The sequence below is a fragment of the Ambystoma mexicanum genome, chromosome 14 (assembly GCF_040938575.1).
Source record: "Ambystoma mexicanum isolate Mex_15411 chromosome 14, UKY_AmexF1_1, whole genome shotgun sequence".
Taxonomy (NCBI): domain Eukaryota; kingdom Metazoa; phylum Chordata; class Amphibia; order Caudata; family Ambystomatidae; genus Ambystoma; species Ambystoma mexicanum.
The window spans coordinates 94235992-94257903 of record NC_090940.1 but is presented as its reverse complement, the minus strand read 5'-3'; positions in this window follow the sequence as shown (position 1 = coordinate 94257903).

Here is a 21912-nt window from a genome sequence, read left to right as displayed (position 1 = left end):
AGTATTCGCCAAATCTTTCTACTTCTGTCAGGATCTTGCCGAGCGTTCTGTCTGGGTTATTTAGGTATAAAAGAATGTCATCTGCATATAGCGTTATAATTTGCAGTTTGCCTTCAAGCCATATCCCAAACGAGCTGTAACGAGACCTGAGGATATCTGCCAGTGGTTCTAGAACTAGGGCAAAGCGCAAGGGGGAGAGCGGGCAACCTTGTCTGGTGCCTCCCAACAGCTCCAGTATGCCCGTGAGGGCTCCATTCACTCTTATCCTCGCGTGAGGCCGAGTATATAGCACCCCGATCCACTTTATAAATTGTGGGCCAAACCCGTAGTTTCGCAGTACTCCAAATAGAAAGGGCCATGGGACTGTATCGAAGGCTTTTCTCATGTCTAGTGACACCGCTATCCCTTGAGTGGTGGCAGGAATGGAAGTCATTATGTGATGGCATCGTCTAATATTAGTGGCTGTGGATCTACCTGTTATTCTACCTGTTATAAACCCGGCCTGGTCTTCATGTACCATGTATGGCATATATGGTGTGAGTCTCGTAGCAAGTATTTTGGCCAGGATCTTGGCATCAGTGTTTATTAGTGATAATGGGCGATATGATCCACAATCTGTAGCTGGTTTACCGGGCTTCAGTAGAAGCGTGATTATTGCTTCTCTGGTGGTTTCGGGGAGTTCTCCTATTTCCAGAGCTTCTTTCCAGACAGCGTGCAGTCTGGGTGTAAGGACTTGACTAAACTCCTTATAGAACTCTGCTCCTAGTCCATCTGCGCCTGGAGCTTTTCCATTGGGAAGAGCTTTAATTGCTTCATGTATTTTGGCCTCCGTAATGGGTGCCTCTAGTAGATTCTGATATAAGTGTTGTTGGTATCTTGGAGAGGTATTGTTCAATCTCGATGTCTGCGACCGTGCCCTGGGGGGAGTATAATTCTTTATAGAATTTATAAAACGTGCCTTTCACTTCATTCTGGTCTGTGGTCACCGTATCATCATCTATTTGTATACAGGGTATGCTAGTGGGTCCCCTTTCTCCACGTACTGTTCTGGCCAGTAATTTCCCAGGGCACTCTCCCTCCCCGTATCTACGTGCTGCTATAGGCCTATCAAAGTATCTTATCTCTTGGTCTGCCGCATCCCGGTACTGCTCCAGTTTAGTCTTAATTTCAGCACCCAATTGGGGGGTCGGGGTCGCGGCATATTGGGTTTGTAGTGATGTTAATTGCGTCTCAAGCCTCTCTAATCTGGCCCTGATGTCTTTGAGGATTCCCCCTTCGATGGATATCGATTGGCCCGTTATACAGACTTTAAACGCTTGCCAAAGCGTGGCCTGAGTTGAGACTGAGTGCTTGTTGATCTCAAAATAGTCCTGCACATATTGCGCCATCGAGTTTTTGTATACTACGTCCCTTAGTGCTGCTGGTTTAAACCTCCATGGCGGTCTTGGAGTGGCCTTGTTCATGATTTGCAATGTTAGTTGTATCGGTGAGTGGTCGGAGTAGGTTCTGGGGTATATGTGAGATTTCGTAACCCAGGCCATGCTATCCGTGTCTATTAACCACAAGTCGATCCTGGAATGCATATCGTGTACTGTTGAGTAGTATGTGTATTCTCTGCCAGTAGGGTTTAGCGTTCTCCAGACATCTTTTAATTGCAGATCTGTCATTTGTGTGTTTATTGTCTGTGCTGCCTTGGTTAGTGTTCTGGTTTTTGTTGACGTACGATCTAACTGTACGTCCAGAATCGTGTTGAAGTCTCCACCACATATTACCCGAGCTGTGGGGTATCTCGCTAATGTTTCAAACACTGTGGTGTAGTATTCGGGTTGGTCAATATTTGGGCCGTATATGTTCAGAAAAACTATTTCTTTGTCGTACAGCATACCATGTACTATAACATATCTCCCTTCGGGGTCGCGTTCAGTCCCTTTACATACGAACGGAATTGTTTTGTGTATTAATATCGCCACCCCCCCTTGCCCTAGTGGAGTAGGTCGTGAAGTATTGATGAGTGCCCCAATTCGAAATCAATTGGTCGCCCTGTCGAGGGCCTATATGTGTCTCCTGGAGGAAAATTATCTTGGCTTTTTGTCTATTGAGGTGAGCCATGATCTTCCTTGTCTTAATCCTAGATCCCAACCCCCTGACATTCCAGCTCAGAGCATTGATAGTTTCGGTGTTGGGCTTATCCATTATCTATGTAGTATTTGCGATGTTGTGTGTCTCTATATGTCTGTATTTTGGCCTGAGAGTTTCTGTGCCTGGTACCTGTGTGCTTTTTGTGCTTACAACCTTGCTTTTTCAAACAATAATCAAACTCCCCCAGTCTTTTCCCTCCCCCCTCCCTCACAGTTCCCCGAACTTCAACCGTGCCTTGATTTCCTCCCATCTTCCCACCCCACATCTTCTCTAGCACCTGCTACAGGGGGGGCTGCGGCGTTTCCTGTGCCCAAGCCATCCATTATTATCAGCGTTGTCTCCGGTTCTGGTCTGTTGCTCTCCTTTAGTTGGCATCTTAGAATCAGCATTTGTGTTATGTTTCTTCTTGTTGTTTCTCGACATCCGTAGTATGCGGCTCCTGACTTGGAGCTGTCTCTTTGCTGCGCTGGTCCTGTTTTCTTCTTGATCATAATGTCTGTGAAGTTGACTCAAATTTCTCCTATTGATTTTACTTCCATTTCAGGATTGTCCTTTATTCAGCGGTATGTGCGTCTCTATGAAGGTTGCGGCTTCCTCAGGAAATGTAAAAAAGTACGCCCTATTTTGATGTTGGATCTTGAGTCTGGCAGGGTAAAGCATTGCATATTGTATCTGCCGATCACGCAGCATCTTTTTGATTCCTGTGAAAAGCTTTCTCTCCTGCTGGACTGCTAGGGTGAAGTCTGGGTAGATGCGTATTGTGCTGGTTTCCCACTTAAGCTATTGTTTTTCTCGTGCAGTTTTTAGGATCAGGTCTCTGTCTCTATAATTAAGTATACAAGCTATAATGGGCCTGGGGTATGCTCCTGGTTTCGGTTTTGGGGCCAATGTTCTGTGCGCCCTTTCCACCATGAATACTGGCGACCATCCTGCTTCTCCTAGCAGTGTTCGCAGAAGATTTTCCACCGCTTTCTCCATCGTTCCTTTAATTGCCTCTTCCGGAACACCTATTATACGGATATTATTCCTCCTTGATCTCGCTTCTAAGTCTTCACACTTAGATTTAACTGTCCCCAGTTCAATGGCCATCGTGGACACCGTATTCTGCAGTGTTTCCATCTTGTCTTCTACTCCTGATATTCTGGTTTCTGCCTCCGTCATGCGAGACATCGTTTTGTCAAGCTGTGTTTTGATGCTTGCAACACTTGCCGTGATTCCGTCCAGCTTGTCTGTTAGCGTTGCAAATCCCTGTTGCATAGCTTGGAACACCGCTTGTGGGTCCATCATGGAGGCAGCAGGGGTCTGTTCAACCTGTATTAGCATTGCCTCTTCTTCCTCGGGCTCGGAACCTTTCGGCATTGTGGTTGTGTATTTCTCAATTGTGCCCTTGTTCCTTTTCGGGCCAAAGCTTTTGGGCATTGCCTCTGGTCTGGGAGCTACGCCGGTGTATGTCTCCTCTGTATACCTTGTTATTATATTCACGTAGCATGGGTTTGGTCGGTGTCCCGATATTCCTTGCGTAGTTCTCTGCCAGGATCGGGGTGTTATCGGCCGACCGGGGGATTTGTTCAAGTCCAGTTCAGTGTGGGTTGCATTGGCTTCAATCCGTGGGGTCGCCGAGGCGCGGGTTTGTGTAGTATCGTGTCACCTCTGTGTCAGGGGGAGGCAATGTTATTTGCGCCCCTTATTTAATCACTCTTTAGATGCGGGGGGAGCTGTCTCAAACCGGCCTTACCCCGGTTTCAATCATCAGTCTCTTAAGGCCAGCACCGGTAGGTCGACAGTCGTCCGCCCGCCGCCTTCCCAACTCGTCTGTTGGACCGCGGTCCCACCCGCAGCCCAGCAGTGACACGCTGCAATGGCCGTGTGGCCTACCTTTCTGCTGTGGGCCGGGTTCTCGGATATTCTCCTCTTGTGTGGGGAAGTTGCTTTGTTGTGGGCGGCAGGGGGTCGGCAGGGTGCTCTACGAGGAGCGGAGCGCCCACGACACTTCCCTCCGCGCTGAGAGGTCTCCGTGCATCGGTTCCGCCTCCGCTTTTACTGCTCCTGCGCCGGGTTCCTCCTCTCGATCTTGTGCGAGTGCGCCACACTGAGTCCCACTCAGCTACGGAGTCCTGATCCTGCGAACCGCTGTACCTTTTTTCCCAAGATTTCATGTGGGTGGTCCTGGTTCACTGAAGCATGTTTCCCTTAATATTCGTGCCGAACCGGAGTGTATAAATGTCATAAGCAGGCTTTGTGGCCCAGGATATCGCCGGAGCTTACACGGACGCCGCCATTTTGTTCCGTGCGCAACAGCGCCCCCTCATATTTTGAACACTTTACTTTGTTGCTGACATCCCTACACGTTGTATACAGTCAGAAGTGAGGGCAAGCGTAGGTGTTGGACACAGACAGACATTTGCATTGGACTTCCTGACGACTATCCTTAGTTTTCTTTAGGTAGGGAAATCCCACCTTAGTATAGGGCAAGTTAGGCCTTACTCCATCCTGTATTTTAAAGTTAATACATTTTTGTGTACCAAACTTCAACCTACTGTCTGTGTCTGCCTCATGATTCCTTCACAGGGGGACAGGAACCTCTCAGGACAGGCAGTTGATATCTGCTTTGTCAAAGTCCCGGTGTCCCTTCTTCCCACCAACTTCTGCATGGATTGACAACAATGTGCTTCTTCGCTGCTGCTGCTACTGCTGCAATTCTTCAAGCACCAGCTACACCTCCATCTAAAGGCCTGCACCTGAGGGTGCCTTTTTAGCCTCTCTGCTCCCTTCAGGTGTGGGTCATTAGGCTTAAAAGCTCACCACTCTTGCAACATTGCTCTTGGGCCCTCTTCCTCATTCCTGGTAGTTAAGGGATTATGGGACTTGTAGTCCCAACCAACAGATATAGGTTTTCCTATCACCTTTTTATTTCTAAATGCAGATTTATTTCTCTTCAAGGGAAAAGGTACAAGCGTTTATTTGAAAAGGAGAAGGCAGTTCATTTAAACCATCTTTTATAGGTTTCCTGCCATTGCACCTCTGGGAGCAAGGGAATGTTTAGCCTTGGACGTTTCAATTGGTCTTTCCTTCCTGGGGATATTTAAAGAAGTCACACCAGTTTTTCTCCCACCAATAGGTTTACTATGTGTTTCAGACACATCATAACGACAATAACCCATTAAATGTCTCAGTTTCTTTACAAGGTGCTTCCCCTTTAAAGATAAATACTGTGTCTCATCCCACGGGATCTCCTCACCACCCTGGGCCGTATCTCTTCCCAGGTGATCCTCCCGCAGTACACCACCCCCAAGGTCAGGATCAGATAGCGTCTGGCCACCTGGGAGGAGACTTTAGGCAGGGTTTTTAGTGAGGGATCCATAGGATTCATCACAGGTAGGGGTACTAGTGTAAGGGAAAGGGGACTTGGAAGGGACCCGAAATAAAAAAATTAAAAATGTGAAGTGATTTTTCAAAGTAAATTATTCCAAAGTAATTATCGTCGGCAAAATTACATTGAACCCTTGTGACTACAGCATCCAACTTTGTAGTTGCACAGGGGGATGAAGTGCAATGCCTGTATGATGGTCAAAAGAGGTTTGTGACCCGTGACCACCATGATCAGCCTTCCAAATATATATAGGTGGAAATGATGCCATCCACAAAGAACCACCAGTGTCCCCGGCTCAATCTGAGAGTATCTCCTCTCTCTTGGGGTCAGTGCCTAACTGGCAAAAGCAAAGCAATGTCTCACTCCTTCTGCATCTCTCTGGGCCAGCAGATCCCCCAGCCCAAATGGACTGGCATCAAATACAAATTCAGATTGTTTGAGAGGGTTGAAGAATTACATTGTCGTATAAGTTAGAGCGCATTGGCATTTTCAAACGCTTTGTGAGTTATCGAATTCCATTCTCAATTCACGGACATTCCGAATCAAATTCTGCAACGGTTCGGTGATAGTGGGCAAGTTACGGACAAACCTCCTGCAGAAATTGTTCATCCGCAGAAAACTTCAGACCTCTACCGTGGGCATGGGAGGTGCAACATTTTTGATGGCTAGAACCTTCTGCAGGTCGGCAGAAATGCCAGTGTCCTGAAAGTCTAAACTAAAGAAATGTACCAGCATTTCTTCTTGTGGAGAGTGTGAGGAGCCAGGAATGAGACGTGGCCACATAGGACTCATGTTTTGGGATAAAGACTTTTATTAAATCAAAGGGGGTTGGGAAAATGCCTCACTATCCCTGGTCTAAGACGTATTTCCCTACCCTAACAAAAACTAATGGGCCTGTCCTTTGTCAAGATGTCCAAAATGATATGTCCTGTGCCCGTAATCTTGTTCTGGCTCTCACACTCTAAACCTAAAGTTAAGGTGCAATGGGTATTGTCTCTGGATCTTGAAGGTGCACAAATGTTCAAATCCAATACAAAAATGTAAGTTCAACCAAAGAGTTCCAAATGGAAATATTTTCAATGTTCCTGGGGATTGCTCCATTCCCCAGGTTCAACATCACCAATATGAACATTTACAAACAAAAGATTGACCAAGTTCCTGGTAATCGAAGAGGGTAGTTCTTTCCTCTTGGAGTGTCCACAATTCTCAGGGAAATTATTTCCTTCCCCAAGCTCCTCTTCACACACAAGATAGTTTAGAATCCCAAGGGCACCAGTCTTCCTTTGAGTTCTCTTACAAGTTTCAACTCAGGTGCGAAACTCAGACTTGCGGGTCACCTGGTATACTCCCCTTCCAGGTTCCTTTTCACTTTTTACAACAACTCACAACCTCCAGGGCATGGGCCTTCCTTGAGGTTATCTTCTTTTAATGATTTAAGGTTCACACTTGACTATGCCTGGTGTACTCCCCAACAGTTCTCTGCCTGGTATACTCTCTTGCCAGGACTTTTATGCATTATTGAAACAACTTAGCTTGTAGTCTTTCTCATACAATTGGCTTTGCCTGGTATACTCTCCTGCCATGACTTGTATGTGATTATTTTCCCTTTTGTCCATGAAACAATATTTGCCCAAAATTGGCTTGTTAGATTTTGTTCAACAGAATTCTCTTTAATAATCACTGTTGCCTTCACTTTGCTTTCCTCCTGTAAATATGGGTTCAGCAACCCATTTGTGGTACAATCCACAAGTAATTTAGGTTCTTCCTACACTTCATTCTGTGACTCCTGTGTCCCTTGCTCAATGCAGCATGCACTTTTAAGCACCCTGGTAACCCGTCTGACTTCCTTGGACTTACCGGGTACTGGGAATGCTCTTAGTGTGTCTTAGTTCTGGTTTCCTTCACTCTGCTGGCTTGGCATACGTCTCTTCCACCTGTGCGCACCTCCTGCTGCTTTGCGCTCAGTGGTGGTGGCTTCTCTCTACTCCAGCTTCCTCTGGTGGTATTGCCTGCTCAGAGCTTCCTGCCACAGGCTCCTGCCCGGTGTTCTGACCGGCGATGTGCATTGAGGTCAGTGTCCGCTCCTGCAGCTCACACCCCTCATCATCAGCTGTGTTGAATTTAAAGTTCCCAGGCTGTCGGAGCAATCTCCAAAGACTAGACTGTAGTGTTGGTTTGCCGGGCCTAGTCATCTTTATTGCTCCGGCCCTCTTCCTTGTCTCAGTTATTGCCAGATTGTTCCCTATGTCATGTAGGGAAATTTAGGAAGTGGAGCTGGCAAAGAATTGCGGGAGGATATTACAATAGGCCATCAAGGCCCGGGGAAGGGAAGGGACAGCCCCAGAGGGGAATGGGGTTATGTGATTTTCCTCATCAATGCCATATTGTTCCTCTGGGAATCACCTCCCCCATGTGATCCTCCCACATATAGCCGCCTCCCAGGGTCATGTGATAAATCTGATGGCGTCATCAATGATTTCCCAGTGGTGACCTCCTCCCATGTGGCCAGAAGACGGCAGCCACTACCTGATCCTGACCCTGGGAGCCGCTATATGAGGGAGGATCACATGGGGGGGACAACCTCTGGGGAGATGTCATAGCTTCATCGGGTGAGACATGGTATTCCCCATTTTCTCTTGAAAATAACCCTCCCATATTGAATACCCTCATGGCCTATTGTCATACACCTGTCACGGAGTTCCCCCCTTCTCACCTGAGACCGATCCTTGCTGGACTCCATGGGCGGTGTCTTCTTGCGGACAGACCTGGACTTGAATAAGGCTGAGCAAGTCTCTTCCGACTCCAGCGTGCGTTTAAGATTCCGGGATGCAGCAATCCGGGGATCCGGGAAACGAAGAAGACGTGCTGATGGCGCACGAGTCCAGGAAGCAGGAGGAAAAGGGAAAGGGGCAAGGAATGGAAGTAGAAAAGCTAGGAACCAGGAAAGCAATACTGCGAACTACGGAGCACACGTCTGATCGCTACTTGGCTATAGCATAGAGACGTGCGGAGCCACGGGGGTGCGGTCTATTAGTAGAATACGTTACGTCCAACGTATAGACCGCGGAAGGCGTGTCACGCTGGTCGGCCATGTTGGGAGTGTCAATGCCGTTGCGATAAGGACCAGGAAGACCAAAAGGGGCGCATCCTGTGGGTCATGACAACACCCACTCTTCCCATGAAGATTAGGGAGATCATCCTCTCCAGCGCCACTTATCATTCAACCAAGACTCATTCACCAATTAACACTACTGAAAATGTTTATTACATTTGTCCAAATCAATTCCCAAAACTGGATTTCCTTTCCCAGAATTACCAAAATACTGGGAAGAGGAATCGAGCAATGCAGAGCAAGAAAGGCCACACGCCTAGCGAGCGCTTTAGTGGTTGCTCGTACACACCTGTGCCCAGGAAGTTTAAAAAGCAAGTGAAGCAGGGAATCAAGGTCTGCTGCTGGCGGGAGAGAGCTGTGTCTCTGTGTGAGGTTGACTGCAACCCTGAATGCAAGTAATTGAACAACAAGCAAGTGCGAGGGAAAGAAAGCATGAACTTAAAATTAGTCAAATTAAAGTAATTGAACAACAAGCAAGTGAGAGAGAAAGAATGCATGAACTGAATATTAAAAGGGGAAATAACCCTTACAAGCAGATAAATATAAATTGTGTGGAGAAAGAAAAAAACACGACCGGATAAAATATCCAGAGAACATATTTACAAAGTATGTGTGCACCTTTGGGGAAGGGCAGAAAACCTGTGTGAATACAGGAAGCCCTGGCAGGAGAGTATACCAAGCAATCACAAGTGTGTGAGTACAATAAGCGCTGGCAGAGTATACCAGGCATTCACAAGTGTGTGAATACAAGAAGCCCTGGAAGGAGATTATACCAGGCAATCACAAGTGTGAGTAAAAGAAGCCCTGGCAGGAGAGTATACCAGGCAATCACAAGTGTGTGAAAACAAGAAGTCCTTGTAGAAGAAAGTACCAGGCAACTAAGTTTGTGTGTAATGAAGAAGTCCTGGGAAGAAACATCAGGACTGAGAAAAGAACTGTGTTGGTTAAAAGAAAGAGCTCCTGAGAGGAAACATCAGGACTACGAAAAGAGATTGTGTGAACCAGAAGTTCAAAAGGAGGCATAATTGCAAAGTAAGACAAATGTGTACGTCAATACTGTTGTGGGCCAAAAAAGGCACAAGGAACTGTTGTATGCAAAACTACAGAGAACAAAGAGGAATCCAGGGGAAGGGATCCACCCTCTGGATGTCATGAACCATCGAACTCGCTCCTTCTGGTCCTCCTGGTCCCTGACACCTTGGACCTTACACTCCATAATACTACCAACATGACGGCAAGCTCAGAACGCTGCTCACCAGTCTTCACGTTCTACGCAGCGTCCTCTATAATGAAACCACACCCCCGCGGCCCTGCGCGTCTCAACGCTGCTACTAGCTGTGTCTCAGGTTCGTGCTGTTTAGTGTCTACAATTGTACCTGTATCCCTCTCCCACTCCTCACCTGTGGTTTCTGAGTTGGCTTCCGAAGGCTCGTCTGAAGAAGTCTCCACAGGTTTCTCTCTCCAGGCTCTTGGGTTCTTCTTTTTCACCGTCTTGCCCTTTTGTTTGAAGAGATAGGGCCGAGCTCCCCCGGAGGCCACTTTGCCAGTAAGGCTATATGCCCGGCAGCGGGGACTCTGGGGTGCCCACCCCAAACCAGGGAAAAGCCACAGCAGAAAAACCCTGGGTGGTTTCAGGTGCGTTGGTCTGTTCAAATAAGTATTCGCAATCCTTCTTGGAATACTACTCAGCGAATGGGTAACTCACAATCCTTCTTGGAATCCCACTTCTTTAGAGTACTACATTTACCAGAATGCACTTGGGTGCAATGTCTAAGCTTTGGAAAAGATTCCAAGAACTCAGTGAGCAAGGTTAAGTAAAATAAACAGAAGGAGGGGTTACACAGGTCAGAGGAAGCACACAACTCAGGGGGCACGAGTTGAAGTGACAGCTGCTTGGAAAAGCGTGTGTTGAAAAGAACTGCAGATAGCAAGTCCCCGCTCGCTGAGTTAAAAAAAAGCCCCAGAGCGAACGCAGGTGTCTGCTGACTCCAGCAAAATAACAAACACACACGCTGGGAGATTAACAAGAAAATGCGGGCAGGGAAAGGTCCAAATTAAAGAAGAAATATTCCCCACAGGAAGCGTGGTGGCAAAATGTACGATAAAAGGCAGGCAGACAAACAATGGAAAGGCAAATGGGAAGAAAAACAAGGAGTAGCACGAGACAGGAGCACTGTCAACTAGCGTTGGGAAAGAAATCAGTTGCAACGCACCGGTTGCCACACCTGACAGTTAATTATAGCCTCTGTTCCAGCGAGGCTAGAACGTAACGTCCAGGTAAAGGAGGAGCTCAGTCCTTCTTCCATTGTTTCCATCTCTTCCACAGGCTCCATGGGTGTTTCATGACAGTATGACCCCTTCTCAAAGGCCTTCCTCCAGGTTTACCCGGATACATCCGATGGAATCTTTGTATGAGTCTGGGTGCTGATATGTTGCGAATCGGTTCCCAGGAGCTTTCTGACATGGGGTATCCTTTCCACAACACTAAGTACTGTAATGTACCCTTCTTGTATCTGGAATCGAGCAATCTAGAGACTTCATATTCCTTATCCACATCAAGGGGCTGGTAATTCGCCTTCTTCATCTTTCTAGCATGAGGATCTGGTACATATGCCTTCAGTAAAGATGTGTGGAATACTGGATGGATTCTCCCCAGTTTGGGTGGTAGAGCTAAACGAAAGGCGACTGGGTTTATCTTCGCCGTTATCTTAAAAGGTCCAATGAATCTAGGTAAGAACTTGCCATGATGTACCCATCTGGGTAGAAACTTAGTCAACAGCCATACCATCGTACCAATTTCCCATTTGGGGTTAGGTCTTCGCTTCTGGTCAGCCCATCTCTTGTAGTCTTCACAAGCCTTTTGTAGATTGGTCTGGGCTTCTTTTTGTCGGTTCCGTAGATTGTTCAGAAGTGTTTCCACAGATGGAACATTAGATGAGACATGTCCGAACAGTGGTATGTGTTTTGGATTGTATCCATAGGTACAATGAAATGGACTCATACCTATGGTTGAATGTCTTGTGTTATTATATGAAAATTCAGCCAGGGGTAGAAGATGATACCAGTCATTCTGTTCTTGATTACAGAAGCATCTGATGTATTGCTCCAAAGTGGCATTTAGGCGTTCGGTCTGTCCATTGCTCTCTGGGTGGAATCCTGAGGACAGGGATCTTTTTATCTCCAACAATTTACACAGACTTGCCCAGAATTTGGATGTAAATTGTGTGCCTCTGTCAGAGACTATAGTGTTAGGAAGTCCGTGTAACCTAACCACATCTCTTAAAAATACCTCGGCTGTAGTAGAAGCCGTTGGTGTTCCCTTGAGTGGTGAAAAATGAGCCAGCTTACTGAAGGAGTCCACCGTAACCATGATAGCAGAGTATCCTTGAGAAATGGGTAAATCTACTATGAAGTCAGTTGAAATGTGTTGCCAGGGACCTGCCGGTGGAAGGTCTTGTTGTAGCAGACCCAAGGGCTTGCAGTATGGATATTTGTTTTGGGCACACGTAGGGCAGGTGGTGACATACTTTTTAACATCCTTGGTGATCGTAGGCCACCAGAAATGACGAGAAGTCAGTTCCAAGGTAGCTTTCTGTCCTTTATGTCCAGCGGCGGGAAGGTCGTGACACCATGACATAGCAAGATCACGTAACTCCTGAGTTGGTAGATATAAGGATTTGTCTTTGAAGAGGTAGTCACCCTTGTATAGTAATCTTAGATTGGTATGCTGTCTTTGCTCCCTTTGAGCTATTTGTACTTGTTGGAGGAAGGAATTTACTGTGTTAATGAATCTTTTTCCTGCAAGCAAGATTTCATGGCCTTGAAATCCCTCTGTATCTTCTCCCATGCTTCGGGATAATGCATCCGCCAATTGATTGCCCTTTCCTGGCAAATAAGTGATTTCAAAATCGAACTGGGAAAAGAAGTAAGCCCATCTTGCATGTCTAGAATTTCGACACTCCATCTGCTGAAGGACCTTTAGGTTCCGATGATCGGTACGTACTTGGAACGGGTAAACGGCTCCTTGAAGCAGATGCCTCCATTCTTCACAGGCTTGTCTTATAGCCAAAAGCTTCTTTTCAAGTACAGAATAATTCTGTTCGCTGGAACTGAGTGTTCTAGAAAAATATGCGATGGGATGTTCCAACCCGTCCTCTTTTTGCTGCAACAGAGCTACTCCTATTGCGCCACCTGAAGCGTCGGTTTCGACTATGAAAGGCTGGGATTGGTCTGGTTGTCTCAGAATAGGGGCTGAAACAAATGCTTCTTTAAGTTGTCTGAAAGCCTGCTCTGCCTTCAGATCCCATACAAACTTAACCCCTTTCTTGAGTAGGTTTGTGATCGGGAGCACTATGTCGGAGAAATTTGGGATGAATTTTCTATAAAAGTTTTGAGAGTCCCAGAAATCTCTGTATGTCCTTGACACAAGTGGGTACAGGCCAATGTGAGATGGCCTTAGTCTTGGCGGGATCCATTTGCACCTTGTCAGCTGAAAGGATAAACCCAAGGTAAGGAACTGTGGTTGTCTCAAAAACGCATTTCTCTGGCTTGGCTAGCAGGCTGTGTTGTCGCAGTCGTCGTAAAACTTCCTTAACATGATGACAATGTTCTGTTAGGGAAGTTGAATAAACAAGTATATCATCTAGATAAATCACTACTGTATTATACAGCATATCAGCAAAGATCTTATCCATAAAACGCTGGAACTGTGCAGGAGCGTTGACCAGCCCAAACGGCATGACCCTGTATTCATAGTGGCCGAGAGGAGTTCTAAATGTCGTCTTCCATTCGTCTCCTTCACGAACTCTTAGAAGATGATAGGCTCCTCGGAGATCAAGCTTTGTGAATACACAAGCCCCTTGGACAGCCTCTATGATGTCTTTCATCAAGGGCATGGGATATCTATCCCGTACTGTAAGGCTGTTTAAGCCCCTGAAATCAATACAGGGTCTGAGTTCTGTAGTTCCCTTCTTGGAAATAAAAAAAAGAGAAGCTCCGGCTGAAGAGGATGACTCTCTGATGAGGCCATTTTGTAAATTGGTTGCCAAATATTTTTTAAGTGCTTCCTTTTCAGGTAAGGAAAGCGGGAACATCCTACCAAATGGCACTACTGCATCCGGCACAAGATCAATCTTACAATCCTCCTTCCGATGGGGCGGAAGGCTTCGTGGTTGAGTGTCTGCAAACACATCAGAGAATTCCTAATATTGTATCGGTACTGTGTTGACACTGCAGGAAGTATCTTGAAGGGACGCGTGTATCAGAGGAGGTGTTTCCACCGGTACTAAACAATTCTGCTCGCAATATTGAGACTGGAATCCTACTGTGTTCAGTTTCCAATCAATACAAGGGTTGTGCTGTCTGAGCCAGGGGATTCCCAGTATAACCGGGAAATGAGCTGCACGTATTAAATCGAAAGTCATGCATTCTTGATGAGCCGCCATCCTGATTCTTAATTCCTGGGTTTCATGAACAATTGGACCCGAAGTTAGAGGTGTGCCGTCAACCCCTTCCACGGGTATTGGGCGTATCTTTTGGCGCCTGGGGATTTTATGTTCCGTTGCCCATTTGTCGTCAATGAAATTGCCCGTGGCACCGCAATCCAGCATTGCCAAACATTCCACCGGGCTTTCCTGTTTCCAGTCTAAGTGGATCTTAATGACCATCAGGCTGCAATTATTGATCATAGCTGGCTGAGTAGTTTCACAGGGATTCACTGTCGAAACCCCTCCCTTTTCCCTGTTCAAGGTCGGGGTTTGTCGTTTCCCTGTCTCCTAGGTGGAACTCCAGGACAATCTCGTAATAAATGTGTATCGGATCCACAGTACATACACAGTCCTAGATCCTTACGCCTCTTTCTTTCGCTAGCGGTGAGGGGGCCTCGGGCCATACCAATCTGCATAGGCTCATCTGCAGACCATTTTTCAGGTAAGGGAGGGTGGTGAGGAATGGGTACAGTAAGTCTGGGTCTCTTCCTTTCTGCCTTCCTTTTGGCCATACGGAACTCAATTTGCAGAACTAAGGAGACTAGTTCCTGAAAAGTAGAAGGTCTGGCGACACGAGCTAATTCATCTTTGATATCGTCATGTAAACCGCGACGGAATATGGCTTGCTGTGCCGTCTCAGGCCAACCTGCTTCTGTAGCAACCTTCTGGAAATTGGTAACATAGGTTTGAACATCAGCCGGTCCTTGGCGTATGTCTAATAAAGTCTCAAAAGTAGAGTACAAAACTTCGGGTCTTTCAAACCTATCCCGGAAGCGTTGAACAAAGTTATTATAATCATTAAGGGCTGGGTCAGAGTTGGTAACTAGTGGAGTAGCCCATGCCAAGGCATTCCCCACTAAGTTAGAAATCAAAAATCCCACCTTGGCCCTATCCAGTTCATATGTTTTCGGGCGAAAGGTATAGTGTACCAAACAGGCATCCAAGAATTCCTTCATTCTTCGGGGATTGCCGTCAAACTTGCCACAAGGTAATGCAATGGGAGGTAGATCTCCTCGGTTATCTTCTCTCTGTTGTACCTGTTGTCGCAGAGCTGTATTATCGGCTCTTAGTGATTGTACTTCCACTGTGAGGGCTTGAATAGCATTAACCAATTCCTGGTATTGCTCAAGGCTTGCCATGTTTTCTGGGCGTTGCAATCTCTCAGATTCGTGCTGTTTAGTGTCTACAATTGTACCCGTATCCCTCTCCCACTCCTCACCTGTGGTTTCTGAGTTGGCTTCCGAAGGCTCGTCTGAAGAAGTCTCCACAGGTTTCTCTCTCCAGGCTCTTGGGTTCTTCTTTTTCACCGTCTTGCCCTTTTGTTTGAAGAGATAGGGCCGAGCTCCCCCGGAGGCCACTTTGCCAGTAAGGCTATATGCCCGGCAGCGGGGACTCTGGGGAGCCCACCCCAAACCAGGGAAAAGCCGCAGCAGAAAAACCCTGGGTAGTTTCAGGTGCGTTGGTCTGTTCAAATAAGTATTCGCAATCCTTCTTGGAATACTACTCAGCGAATGGGTAATTCACAATCCTTCTTGGAATCCCACTTCTTTAGAGTACTACATTTACCAGAATGCACTTGGGTGCAATGTCTAAGCTTTGGAAAAGATTCCAAGAACTCCGTGAGCAAGGTTAAGTAAAATAAACAGAAGGAGGGGTTACACAGGTCAGAGGAAGCACACAACTCAGGGGGCACGAGTTGAAGTGACAGCTGCTTGGAAAAGCGTGTGTTGAAAAGAACTGCAGATAGCAAGTCCCCGCTCGCTGAGTTAAAAAAAAGCCCCAGAGCGAACGCAGGTGTCTGCTGACTCCAGCAAAATAACAAACACACACGCTGGGAGATTAACAAGAAAATGCGGGCAGGGAAAGGTCCAAATTAAAGAAGAAATATTCCCCACAGGAAGCGTGGTGGCAAAATGTACGATAAAAGGCAGGCAGACAAACAATGGAAAGGCAAATGGGAAGAAAAACAAGGAGTAGCACGAGACAGGAGCACTGTCAACTAGCGTTGGGAAAGAAATCAGTTGCAACGCACCGGTTGCCACACCTGACAGTTAATTATAGCCTCTGTTCCAGCGAGGCTAGAACGTAACGTCCAGGTAAAGGAGGAGCTCAGTCCTTCTTCCATTGTTTCCATCTCTTCCACAGGCTCCATGGGTGTTTCATGACAATGTGATCGGACGTGTGCTCCGTACCTTCTCTTGTGCTACTTGCTATCCCCTGGCCCCTGGATTCCCTTCTCCCGACTTCTTCCATCTTATCCAATCCTCCCGGAATCCCTGCGTCGCTTCCGTGTGCCCCCCTACTCCTTCTTGAATATTCCCGGAGTTTTCCTTGATCCTGGACATCGAAGCTGAACGTAATCTGGAAGCCGAGGACGGCCTAGCGGGCTAATTTACGTCCCGAACCATACGAAAGAAGACTCCGCCTAAAGAGGACATCAGGCAACACAGACAGGTGAGAAGGGGGGAAACCTGTGACAGATTGAGACACCACCTGACCGAAGTCGATATAGACATGGAGGCGGCCATCCAGGATCTTATGCGTGGCATGCAAGAACTAACGACCGAAGTACAGAACTTGAAAGCGGAGAACGCTGCGCTAAAACAATTGGTACTTTCACGTGACTCTGCCACAAAGGACAGTGTGCTATTGGGCGGCATTGTTGACAAATATGATGGCTGTGCAAAAACCCTCCGGGGATTCCTGGATTCTTGTTTGGTCCACTTTACCTTTAAACCTTATTATTTTTCCACCCCCAGGGCTAAAGTGGGCTTTATTATTTCTCACCTTTCCGGGAATGCCTTAGCCTGGGCCACACCATTAGTTAACACCGGAGATCCCCTTTTGGATGATTATGATGGATTCATTCAAACACTAAAAACTATGTTTGACCGCCCAGAACAGGTCTTTAGTGCTCAAGAACGTTTACTCGATTTCCAGCAAGGCTCTCAGGACATGTTCACCTACGTAACTCGATTCAAGCAATTGGCTAAAGAAGCGGGTTGGCCTTCTGAAGCTTGCTTCACCCTCTTTCGAAGAGGGCTAAATGAAGATATTAAGGATGAATTAGCCAGGGTAGCACGTCCTAGTTCTTACCAGGCACTTCTGGATCTTGCTCTACAGATTGATTTTCGCATCCAGGAAAGAAGGGCAGAGAAAAGGAAGACCAAGCCACCCATCCAATAAAATCCTCTTGTGGGCCCTTCAAAATCCGAAGATTCTCCTGTTCCTACAAATGAACCCGAACCCATGCAGCTAGGGGCCTTCCATGGACCCATATCCCCCCAAGAAAGGTTGAGAAGGATCCATACTGGCTTGTGCATGTACTGTGCCTCGGACAAGCATTTAGTCACAGAATGTCCCTTATCCCCTCCACAGCGTTCGGGAAACGCCAGCTCCCGATCCTAGATGGAGCTCAGTTTCGGGAGAGAGATGCAGGCTCCACATCTATACCATCCTTGAACTCTCCTGGACAAAACTCCCTGGTAATTTTACAGGCCTTCCTATCGTCATCCAAGAAGGAATCCTACCCCATTCTGGCACTAGTGGACTGTGGGGCCATGGGAATATTCATAGATCAGGAATGGGTCCTTAAACATCATATTCCTTACGAATCCCGGAACATCTTGCAACCTGTAGAAGCAATTGATGGAAGACCTCTTTCTTCTGGACCCATAACCCTTCAGACTAAGGAAATTGAGCTTGCTATAAACCATCACCGAGAAAAGATAAAGTTTGACATCATAAAATCTGTCCATTACCCAATGGTATTGGGAATGCCCTGGCTACAAAAACACAACCCATACATCAATTGGACAGCAGGTTCCCTGTTCCTAGGTTCCGAATTTTGCATGTCTCATTGTCTGCTCCTGGATCCTTCACCGACAACATCAGAAGAACGTTCAACAACTCAGCAAGGTCCTCTTATGGTCTCCAACATCATCCAGGTTCCTAAAACCTACCAGGAATACGCTGATGTGTTCTCTTCTGCTATTGTCCAAGCCTTACCACCCCATAGGCCTGAGGACTGTGCTATTGAAACCGAACCTTCAGCTGTGATTCCCTTTGGCAGGATGTTTATTCTGTCTGAACCCGAGAAAAAGGCCCTTCGTGAATACCTAGATACTAACCTAGAAAACGGCACCATACGCCCATCCAAAACTCCGGCTGGAGCCTCATTATTTTTTGTTCCTAAAAAAGACACCAAGGAGCTCAGACCTTGTCTTGATTATCGAGGTCTTAATCAGTGCACCCTTAAGGATCGTTATCCATTACCCTTGATCTCAGATATCCTGGAAGCCGTAAGAGGAGCCGTAATATTTACCAAATTGGATCTCAGGGGTGCTTATCATTTGATTCGTATTAGAGAAGGAGACTAATGGAAGACAGCCTTCAGAACACCCTTTGGTCATTACGAATACTTGGTCATGCCCTTTGGACTCTCTAATGCTCCGGCAATCTTCCAACGCTTTATGGACCGGGTGTTTTCGGATATGCTATTTCTTTTCGTCATCGTCTACTTGGACGATATTTTGATATTCTCTAAGGATCCTCTCAAGCATGAAGAACATGTTAAAGCAGTGTTACAATGGCTATGTGAACACAAGCTTCTAGCAAAACCCGAGAAATGCCTTTTTCATGTTTCCACTGTTCACTATCTAGGATTTGTCCTTAGCTCAGATGGCTAGGCATGGATCAATCCAAGGTTAAGGCCATACTATCCTGGCCAACTCCGACCACCGTAAAACAGATCCAATCTTTCCTGGGCTTGGCCAATTTCTATCGGAAGTTTATACCATCCTTCTCCGAGATTGTTCAACCGATCATCTCCTTGTTGAAGAAAGATACTCCCTATCATTGGACCCCAGCCCAGAAGAAGGCCTTCCAACGCCTGAAAACAGAATTTACACAAGCCCCCACCCTGGCTCATCCTGATATAAATCGACCATTCCTAGTGGAAACAGACGCCTCTAACTATGCCATCAGAGCAGTTCTGAAACAGGAACTCGATGACGGGCTGTAACATCCTATTGCCTATCTTTCACGGACATTGACCTTCAGTGAAACTCATTACTCAGTCTTAGAAAAGGAACTTCTAGCCATCCGTCAATCCTTCACCGAGTGGCGTCATTTACTTCTAGAAGCTAAACATCCTGTCCAGGTTCGAACGGACCATCGAAATCTCCAAGTGTTACAGGCCCTGGAATGCAGGAACAGCCGTCAGCCCCGTTGGGCATTCCTCTTTGCCCAATACCAGTTCCAGATTCACCATGTTCCGGGAACACAAAACGTAATCGCTGACGCCTTGTCTCGCCGCCCTATCAACCTCCTGAAGACCGAACATTTCCCAAGATGTTTCCCCACACAATATTTGTAGCCCAGGTGACCAGCCTCCTAGATGAAGTCCGCATTCAGACTCAATCCTCGGAGCTCTGGAAAGATATCTCGGACAAGAACCAGTGGAAATTGAAGACCAAACATGGATACTTGTTCAAAGACAATGCCTTGGTCATCCCAACACAAAAACTACAGCAAAGGATAATAAATCTCTGTCACGATACTCTTTACTCCAGACATCGTGGTATTACCAATACCCTGCGATTAATACAAAGGCAATTTTCGTGGCCTGGAATGAAAGCTGACGTACAACTGTATATTCAGGCATGCTCTGTCTGTAATCAAAACAAACATGACAACAAAAGACCGGCGGATCTATTGCAGCAACCTCCACTTCCAACAAGGCCTTGGGAATTCATAGCGACAGACTTCATTGTGGAATTACCACCTTCCAGGGGATACACAACCATCATGGTCACCATTGATTTGTTCACTCATGTGTCCCATTTTACACCTCTGTATAAACTGCCATCCTCGTCAGAACTTGCTGGAATTTTCCTGGAACACATATTCCGACGGCATGGACTTCCATCCAAGATCATATCGGACAGAGGGCCCCAATATATTTCTCAGTTCTGGAAACATCTTTGCCAAATACTAGGAATCCAACGCGCTCTTTCCTCAGGATATCATCCCCAAACCAACGGAGCCACAGAGCGCGTAAATCAAACCTTGGAACAAATCCTCTGTTGCTTCACTACCAAGGTCCAGGACGATTGGTCCCTTTTAATACCAGTGGCTGAATTAGCCTATAATAATTCGGACCACTCTGCTGTTAAAACTAGTCCTTTTTTCTGTAGCCAAGGATTCCACCCTTCGGTTCTACCCTCCATCCTTCCTCATCCTACACCAGTTCCAACAGTCGACTCCTGGATTGAAACACTCATTAATGTTCAAAGAGAAGCCAAAGAACAATTAGAAAAGGCCACGACCCAGACCAAACTGTATGCAGACTCCAAACGAAGACCAAGCCTCTCCTACACAATAGGGGATAAGGTTTGGCTATCCTCGAAACTGCTGCCATGGCATCTGCGACCAAATAAATTGGCTCCTCTATATTATTGGCCATTCCTTATAAAGGAAATCATCAATCCAGTGGCCTACCGACTCAAGTTACCAGAATCCTGGAAGAAAATCCACCCAGTCTTTCACACGTCCTTAATGAAGCCATATGTCCAGACCTCTCGAACTAACCTTTGGCCCAAACAAGTACTCATCAATGACCAACTGGAGTATGAGGTCTCCAGGATTTGCAATTCTAGATATAGACGGCAAACTCCAGTACCTGGTGGAATGGAAAGGATATCCCCCCAGTGAACGCACTTGGGAACCTATCTCAAATCTAAATACCCCCAGGTTACTCAGAAGGTTCCATCTCATACACCCGGGTAAACCCGGTGGAACAAGTTTCCGGAGGAGGCATGCTGTCATGAACCATCAAACTCGCCCCTTCTGGTCCTCCGGGTCCCTGACACGTCAGGCCTTACACTCCATAATACTACCAACATGGCGGCAAGCTCAGAACGCTGCTCACCAGTCTTCACGTTCTATGCAGCGTCCTCTATAAAGAAACCACACCCCGCGGCCCCGCGCGTCTCAACGCTGCTACTAGCTGTGATCGGATGTGTGCTCCGTACCTTCTCTTGTGCTACTTGCTATCCCCTGGCCCATGGATTCCCTTCTCCCGACTTCTTCCTTCTTATCCAATCTTCCCGGAATCCCTGCGTCGCTTCCGCGTGCCCCCCTACTCCTTCTTGAATATTCCCGGAGTTTTCCTTGATCCTGGACATTGAAGCTGAACGTAATCTGGAAGCCGAGGACGGCCGAACGGGCTTATTTAAGTCCCGAACCATACGAAAGAAGACTCCGCCTAAAGAGGACATCAGGCAACACAGACAGGTGAGAAAGGGGGAAACCTGTGACACTGAAATAAGGACCTTTATCCTTGAAGAACTTTTGTGTTGGAGCCATTTATTCTTCTTTTGTGAACACTTTCCTAAACCCCCCAAGATTAAAGACATTTCCTGTTTCACCTTAGAGTTTAGTTTTAGTGTGAGGGTTAGAATAGAACTTTGGACATGGGACAGTTTTTGTGTTGGATATTCTGACACCAACAGATCCATAGTTTGGGTTCAAGATGGGGAAGTTTCTCTTAGAGCACGGTCAGAAAGGTATTTTCCCAATCCCTTTTATTTTCAATAAAATTCCTTAAACAAAATCATGGCTAACTTGTATCCGAGTTTCATTCCTGACTCCTGACAGTCAGGATCAGGTAGCGACTGCCATCCCCTGGCCACATGGGAAGAGGTTACCCCAGGGAAAGTAGCGAAGACATAGTCAGATTCATCACAAGAGTGAGGCCCTTTTGTTGTAGCCTGTGGAACACTGCTTCAACCCTTCTGTTAAAT